This window comes from Alexandromys fortis, unplaced genomic scaffold (assembly GCF_014885135.2).
Source record: "Alexandromys fortis isolate MF-2015 unplaced genomic scaffold, M_Fortis_MF-2015_v1.1 scaffold_5, whole genome shotgun sequence".
NCBI lineage: Eukaryota > Metazoa > Chordata > Mammalia > Rodentia > Cricetidae > Alexandromys > Alexandromys fortis.
This window is the reverse complement of record NW_026067924.1, coordinates 17321723-17330586: the sequence shown is the minus strand read 5'-3', so window position 1 is coordinate 17330586 and position 8864 is coordinate 17321723. Positions and strand designations below refer to the sequence as shown.

Sequence of the window (8864 nt, the reverse complement as noted above, 5' to 3'; positions counted from 1 at the left end):
CTCCAACTTTTGTTCTTAGATAATAACTTTGCAAGAGACATAGAATCTGGGATCACGGCCCTTAACGTTCTTCTGAGTGTGGCATTACTTCAACAAGGGAGCTGAAGACATCAAATTCAGTTGACAGTTCCCTTGTAGTTGTGACTGTTGAGAACACTAAACAGCCCCAAAGCTGTTGCAGACTCTTCTCTCCTCGCCTTTCTTTCTGTTCCACTTCCTCCCCTTCTTCCTTCTCCCCCTGCCTGCAGAGTGAATCAGTCATTGATTTCATTTAGAAAACTATGCTCCCCAAACAGCAAGATTTCCTTCCATTTTTCCTAAAAGTTTTAAATTTATACCCACAATCCATTTAGGTTTAATTCTCATATAAGGTGTTAGAGTTCTTGCATTCATCCATTTCCTCGGATGCCTAACTTGCCAGCACCATTTCTTAAAAGCCTATTTCCCTCAACAGAATTTCTTCTGCTACTCTGTATAAAAATAGTTGGGGATTTCTGTGTGATTTCATTTTTCTTCTCTGTTCTGTCCTATGTGTCTGTGTCTCCACAATTACCACACAGTTTTAGTAATTGCAGTTACTAAAACGTAGAAACAGAAACTAGCTAGATTGGTCCTGTGTTGTACAGCTTAGGAGGATTTCAGCTGTTCTAATTCCATACACATTTACTAGAATTATCATGACTTCTACACACATTAAAAAAAAAAAGTTGTAGTGAGGCTGGGAGGACGGCTTAGTGATTAAAAAAATGGGGGGGGGGGCTCTTTCAGAGAACCCGGGTTCAATGCTCAGCATCTACACAGAAACTTACAACCTTGTAAATTCCAGTTCCAGGAGGTCCAATGCACTCTTCTGGCATCTTTGGGCACCAGGAACAGACAGACATTCAGGCAATACACCCATATTCATTCTCTCTCTCTCTCTCTCTCTCTCTCTCTCTCTCTCTCTCTCTCTCTCTCTCTCTCACACACACACACACACACACACACTGTCGCAATTATAGAATCCCATGCCTTGAGCATTCTCATCAAGCACCCTATCGTTGACACACATACCTGACTCTTGCTGGACTTTGATAAGAATTTTATTAACCCTGTTTCTGAAGGTCTTTGTGCGCCGCGTCATGCAAACAAACAGCGGACACGGTGCTTCTGTTTCCTTAGACTTCTTTTTACAGTGCTGTCTACAGTGCTTGCTTTTCAGAGTATTGTCCTGTCTGCTGTCACATACAAATATCTCCCTTTTGTGGAGATTCTATCTGAGGCTTCTGCCCCTGCCCCCACCCCATCTGCCTTGCACGTCTTAGTCAAGTGCGGTCAAACACGTACTGTTGGACCTTAGCCCCAGTCCTGGCAAGACGTTTTAGTTTATTTTTCTTCCAGGAGCTTCATAGAATTTGATCTTAAATGTGGTAGACTTAACCCTTATTTTTAGTTGATTTCCTATCTCCCAACACTTCTCGGAACAATCATGGGCTCCTTTTCAAAAAAATTCCTGACTCCCTTTTGAGCCTCATCGGCAGATCTGTGAGAAGGGAGATTCTGAAGACCCACTTCAAGATTCTATTTTGGGATTTTCCTGGAAGGGGCGCTGGGATCTGCTGCCTTGCAGAATGTGACAACGGTGGGAAGAACAGCCTGAGATCTTTCGTGTAGAACACCTTTCTCTGTCTAGATCAGACAATTCAAAAATTTAAAAAAAAAAAAAAAATTTCATGGGGGTCAAGTTAGAACACTGGAACGCCAAACTAAAAGCAAAGGTGTAAACTATAGTAAGGAGCAGCACTCTAGCAGTACCTATAGGCGGGGGTGTAGCTCAGTGGTAGAGCGCGTGCTTAGCATGCACGAGGCCCTGGGTTCGATCCCCAGCACCTCCATTGGGAAGCCCTTTGCATCAGTGACGCTTCTGAAGCGTAAGACTTGGTCTGGTGGTTACTTTTTTTCTTACACTTCTCATGTTTTGTGCGCTCCTAGCTGTGCTTCTCCCACTCAGAGAGATGTAAACTGTCCGCTATTTATTCGTCTCTTCAATGGCACCTCATTTTCCATAACATGAGTGCTTCTCCGCAAGGAAACAACTTTGAGACCATGTAAAACTGCGGACTCAAGATCTCTTGAAAGCAGAGAAGCAGGAAGCAAGTCAGCCTAGAAGTCACATTCCCCGGTGTGATTTCTCATTATTAAGATACCAGGAAGAAAGAGACCGAAAGAAGGGAGAAAAGACTTTTGGAAAATTCCTTTAGCTTTCACTGTCCCCGCCTCCTGTCCTGATATAATGAGTAGACCTACAGACAGAAGAAAATCCCCGCGAGTTTTGTTTTCCCCACCCCGACTTGATACTTGGTGGATGTAAAAAGTCAACATAACCCGTCTCGGAGCCCTCATCCCGGCTTTTCTTGACCTGTCCCTGGGGCGGCTTCTCCTTCGCCTCCCTAAGATCGCAATTGAACAGGACTTTCCCCACACGTATCCAGACTCGGTGAACCAGTCTTTTCCCTGGGGCACCAGTCTTTAGGAGGCTGCCCCAAGAAAAGAGTCTTCCCACATCTTCAGCTGAGAGTTTCCCGCGATGGGAGGAAAGGTTGGTCTCCTGATGTTTATGGCAGTAGTCTGAAATGAAAGAAAGATAAAAGTCCCGAAGTGTTGGAAATAGTAGGAAATATCTCTTTGTACCTCTGCGCCAGCTGCGGTTCGAGAATCTGTTTGGGAGTTTGGGACTAGGACTGAAGAGATTATTGCGAAAGTTTAATTCACTTTTAAGTTCTCCCTCGGGATCTGAAATGCTTCCCTTGTATTTCTGTGTGGGTCTCAGAAGCAAGTACAACACTTCCCGAGTGAAGGCTGCCCCACCACAATCCCTTTGGCATGTTTAATGGGAATGGCGAAGGCTTCTCTGATCCTAGTGCAAATATTTACAGTGTGTGCCTATACAGGTGCTACTAACGATGGATCAGTGTGTGCAAAAACTAGCAGCTGCAGTTTGCTCCTCTAGGGTGTTTACACCAGAGGCTGCACCCCTCCAGACACTTTCTACCAAGGCTAGCTGACTCTCCCCTTGTGCTGTTCCTAAACTACTCGGTGAGCCTCCGTTGTTGAGAAGAAGATGTGCTCCATCAAAGTAAGCACAGCCCAGGGGATCCCAACTTTTCTGCACGTGTGTCTGTGTGTCTTTCCCTCACTACTCACGGTCAGCCCCTCAGGAGTTAGCTTCTCATGCCAAATGTATCAAAGTTCCCTGGACGTCTTTCCTGATTCTTTTCTTTTGCGCTGATATCTTAGCAGTTCTGCTGGGCTGACAGCCTGAAGCTGTGATTTGGGATACTGGTGTGATGATGTGGGAATTCTGCAGTTTAAAAGTACTGGGGATTACCAGGAGGTCCAGCTGTGGCCACTGGATTTGGCATTACCCATGCTGAGGCCCCAAGATCCCCATCTTGAGCTATTCCCTTCTCTTGGGAAGAGTGTCCAAAGTATTGGTTCTCTGGAAATGTACAATGGTCAGAGTTGACGTACAAACCTAATTCCTACAGGTTTTAATAGCTTGGGAGAGTCCCTAAAGTTTGCTGTCCATCAAAATGGAGAAATTGCCCAGCATACCGGCCTCTCCCTGAGGCAGGCAGATCTCTGTGAATTCCGGGCTAGTCAAGTTCCATAGACCTTGCCTTACAAAGACAATTTAAATATGGAAAACTTGGATAATTTATTGAGGTATGTACAGTGTTGATGGAGAGAAAGAAAACCAACATGGAGTCCAAAATCACTTGAGTCCCGTATGCTAAGCCTGTAGTCCACCGCTGGGCCACACAACCAGACTGATCTACTGAGCAGTGAATGTGATTGGTCTCAATTTTGGTTGTTCTCAGGCTTGATAGGAAGGTTTTGGATTCCTGATTTCCAAAATAAAACCCAGACTCAGTTCTTTTTCCACCTGCATGCTTGACATTAGTTGTGGATGCTCCATTAAAAGACATCCTTCTTCCACTTCGTCAGTCCATGCCAAGGTCTGCTGCTGGGACTCTTTGAGATCCCTTCCTCCCATAAGGAGGGTACCAGAATGTGCTCTGCATCAATGACTTTACTTTTGGTTGTCTTTAATCCTATGCACAAAATTGTCAGGAAGACAAAAGATACTGGAGAAAAATCACAGAGTTTATCTACTGCTATGTATCAAACCACTAAAAATCAGGCGATTGCAAACAATACACACTTGTTTCATATGCTCACAACTGTCTGTGTTGAAATTTAGGGCATGGCTACACTGAGCATTTCCTGTGTAGTTGGGTTGGGCTTCACCCATGTGGCTGGAGCCCCATTGCTGTACTCTGTGTGTGTGTGTGTGTGTGTGTGTGTGTGTGTGTGTGAATTAGGCCTTCCTCCTTTTATGCTCTATCTTAGGGTTTCTCACAGTTGATGGTCACCTACTATTCAGATTTGTTTTGAGGATATTACTCACTCAAAAGTTACTTCACAATCTCCAAGAAAGGTTTGTCCCCTTAAGTTAAAAAGTGACAGAAAGCTCTTATTCTTACCTGTAGAAGTGAGGTTCCAGGAGGTCTCCAGCATCACACCTTTGTAGAGACTCTTCTGGGAAGGATCTAACAAAGCCCACTCTTCGTGAGTGATGCTTACATGCACGTCCTCAGAAATAATAAACACCTGAAGCTTATCTCAGTCAGAAATAAGGGACTGAGAACACTTGAGGCAGTCTTGGGCCAAAAGTTAAATTCACCAATGGAAAGAGACATGAAGAGAGGGAGAGAGAGGTGGGGAGACGGGAGAGCAGAGATGGGGAGGGGAGGGGAAACTGAGAAAGAACTCAATTTTTGTTTGAACAAGAACTGGTATTTTCATTTTGCTCTGGGCATACTGAGCTGGTAACCCAGGCTGTGGGCCCAGTCATATTAAATCAACATTCATAATATTCTACTACAACAATTTTTGGACATTTCACTAAAATCCATGTGCGAGGTCTACAGACTTTTTCTAAATTTCAGTTCCTCATTCTTAGTTCTTTCTATGAAATTATACTAGAACAATAAAGATAATGCTGGGTGGGAAAATCCCAGGGGAATATCTAATTTGGAAAACTTTTAACAAATCAAAACCAAACAAACAGAAACAAACAAACAAAAAAAAACCCAAATAACAACAAAACCCAAACGCTTCTAATAAACACCCACAAAGCCTGGACGGCACTGACTCACCTTTTGCTTTTTCCTGCAGTGGTGCCTGTGTTGGGCCCAGTGCTTCAAACTTGGTTTGTTTTTTGTTTGTAAAGCCTTAGGTTGATGATAGTTATGGACAGAGTAGGGTGTGTGGTTGGACTGGTAGTAAAACATCATAAACCCAACTTTTAAAAGCTGAACTACCCTGAGTCCACTTTGAGGCTCTGCTGGGATTTGAACCCAGGATCTCCTGTTTACTAGACAGGCGCTTTAACCAGCTAAGCCACAGAGCCCTTAGGAAGCAAGGTGGTTTCCTCCTAAGAGAGAGTATAGGTAGGCAGTGCTGCAGACAAACACTCTTAAGTATCTGAAAATTAGAAGGGTTGTTGTTCCTCGTGTACAGGCGACTGGGCGACAGTGACAGCTCAGCTCCCTTGGAGACGCTGTGTGACAGCTTCCTGGAGAGTTGAGTGGGCCCTTTGAACCGTACTGACTGAGCGCTGCTTCTACTTCTTTTCAGATGTCTGTGCACCACACTCTGTAACTTTGCCTTCTCAATGCCTGCACAGTTGAAACAATAAGGCTGGGCTTTGTTTGTCAAGCTCATTACTGAATTACAAATATCTTCATCACTGAGCCCTGAGCTGGATCATCAGTATTTCAAAAACAAAAAAGCAACGGAAGGAAGAGAGGATGGAACGGAGAGGAAGAGACAGCATTACTGAGTTAGAAAAATCCTTTCAAAATCAAGCTATAGTATTCCTGGGTGAAGACTTGAGCATCAGCCTACTACAGGATACCAACAGTACAGGGGATTGTTGGAGTAAACCTTCGGAATTCCCATCTCACAGAAGAAAGATCTCACAATCTGATGTGTAAAGTTAAAAACCAGCTTTGCCAAGACGTAGGAATGAACCAAGAACCTTCAGGTCTTAGCCACAGTGCTCTCCCCACCGGAAAGAGCTTTTATTTCATTTCTTGTTGTCAGTTTTCCTTTCCCTCCCCCTCTCTTGTCTGTTTCAATGTATCAGTAACTGTTTGCTGCCCCGACCTTCCCCATTGGAAGGCCCTGAAGGCCTCAGTGCTGACGAGAGCGCCCCCTGGCGGTGCGGAGAGGATGCCTGGATGAGAGAGTGGGACAGGAATCCCACAGGCCTTGCTGATTGACACAGCTCAGAAAATTAAGAAAACTGAAGAAAAACGTCTTGAGGATCATTTTTCTATTAATCTAGGACTTTAGTCATTCACAATCTTCAACATGCTGAGGGTTCACGGGCAGTACAACTTTGCTGAAAGAAGATATATAAACATTACCAGCCTGAGTATCAGTCACCAAATCTCAAACTTACACAAAAATAACCAATACAAAAAAAAACGCTAAAAAAATTAAAAATGACTTTTTTTTATTCCAACCAGAACTGGAACTTACTCTATAGAGCAGATTGGCCTCAAACTCAGTCATCTGCCCACCTCTGCCTCCTAAGCATTGGAATTAAAAGCCTGCCCCACCACTACCCAACCCAAGATTTTATTATTATTATTATTATTATTATTATTATTATTATTATTATTATTATTTTCGAGACAGTGTTTCTCCGTAGCTTTTTTGGTTCCTGTCCTGGAACTAGCTTTTGTAGGGTAGGCTGGATCCGCCTGCCTCTGACTCCCGAGTGCTGGGATTAAAGGCGTGTGCTACCACCGCCCAGCTCAAGATTTTATTATTTATTTATTTATTTTGGCTTTTCAAGACAGGATTTCTCTCTTTGGAGCCTGTCCTGGAACTTGCTGTCCTTGAACACACACAGAGGCTGTCCTTGAATTCACAGAGGCCTGCCTGCCTCTTGAGTGCTGGGATTAAAAGGGTGAGCCACTGTTGTTATTCAAACAAACAGTATTGCATGTTATGGTATTTAAATCTTGTTTAATTGCAGCAATCAGAGAAATGCTTTCAGACAGATGGCAAATGATTTGAAATTACTTCCCCTGATGTTTAATTAATACAAGAAGTTACCAGTATCACCCCAGACTTCATTTAGAGTCAATGACGGTTCAAAGTCATTGAAGAGCCAACTGTGTGAATCATCTATGGCCAACATTAGATGAGGAGACTGTCCTTAAGACGTTAAGAAACAGTAATTCATGAAAGTATGAGGTAAACACTTTGAACACACACTACTAGTGAGTGTAAAATGTAAGCAGAAGATAGTTTGTGGAGACTTTGAAAGTGTCCTGTTATCGAGTAGTGATAGTGTAGGTGTCACCAATAGTGAATTCTTCCTGCTCCACAGAGAAGACCAAGCCATTGTTTCCACAGTGTCAGATATTAGAAATGGAAAGTTCGTTATCTTTCCCCAAGCCTCATCTTACTCTGTCTTTCTAAAATACTTTCTCCTCATTTGGGTGACACAGAGAAACAGTTTTACTTCATAACTGAGTTGCATGATCAAAATGATGTGGGTCCATCAAAGTTATTGCTAGGATCACAAGTTTAGATGCTAGTAGGGAATGGTAGAATCATCCAGAAGTACAAAGCCTGTGCCCTAGCTAAGTGTGGCCCTGTGGCCATACCCTCCTCTGAGCTTCCACAAGGCCTCTGGTAGCCTGTCCTCTCCCTCCCCTCCTTTCCTCCTCCACCTGCCCCTTCTCTTCCCTCTTTTCTTCTTCCCTCCCTCCCCCCCCAACCCCTCTCTCAACCACTCACAGAAAGGACACATGGAAGAAGGAAGGTCAGCACAAGAGGAAAGACACATTAAGTTGTTTTGAACTTCATGTGTGTATGTGTGCATATATATATATATATAGTATGTTTTCCATATATGGTAAGAACATATAATTTGCCAAGACAAGTAAAATATTTAAAATAATAAATGTTACACCTTTTGAAAAAGGCCAAGTTTATATAAATAAGCAAAAAATAGCTTTTTAAATCTCAAAGGGGCAGGAAACATGCTGAAAAAGATGGCGGACATGTAAGTAAACTAAGAATTGGAGATGGGAAATCTGGACACGAGGTCTTCAGCCTAAAAGAAATATTTGCAGATGGAGGAGCTGCGGACCCAGTGCCTCAGCATGAGAAGCATGCCTCTCCTGAGCTACATTAGCCACATCAAAACTTGCTTCATAAATACCCCAGGATGATCTTTCTATCTGCAAGTTTTCAGAACCTAAAATAGGTGAGTTACATAGATCCCTTTTACACAGCTCGGTTCTTTCCGAACCTGTTAGACTGTGTTCTATCTCTACACCACACCAAGGGAAGGATAACAATGCCAAGGTCCAGAAGCTGCACTCTTAGCCCTGAAGTCAACTCCCAAGGTGATGCCTGGAGGGTCCTCCCACTGGCCCACCTGAAGGCATCCCTAGATTCTGTAATCATCTGCAACTCGAGTAACTGGACAGTTCTCTAGAGATTTGCTTTTGGAACCGTGTTTATGTCTTTCACATTAATATTTCAACAGAGAGAGGGAAACTTTTAAATTTGAATGCCAATAAGAAAAAAAAAACAAATTAAGATCAGAAATGAAAAGAGGGACATAACCACAGACACAGAGGAAATTCAGAGAATCATTAGATCTTACTACAAAAGTCTGTATGCCACAAAACTGGAAAATACAAAAGAAATGGACAGTTTTTTAGATAAGTACCATATACCAAAGCTAAACCAAGACCAGGTGAACAATCTAAATAGACCTGTTAGTCGCG

The 8864-nt window shown here is 43.2% G+C and overlaps 2 non-coding genes across 2 annotated transcripts; one reads left to right on the top strand and one right to left on the bottom strand.

Annotated features, from left to right (window-relative positions):
- The first annotated feature begins 1802 nt into the window (after nt 1-1802).
- On the top strand, nt 1803-1874 carry Trnaa-agc (transfer RNA alanine (anticodon AGC)). The gene has a single exon. It is a non-coding gene; the product is annotated as a tRNA-Ala (tRNA).
- A 3507-nt stretch (nt 1875-5381) lies between these two features.
- Nucleotides 5382-5455, bottom strand: Trnat-agu (transfer RNA threonine (anticodon AGU)). Its single transcript has one exon. It is a non-coding gene; the product is annotated as a tRNA-Thr (tRNA).
- Nucleotides 5456-8864: the final 3409 nt, after the last annotated feature.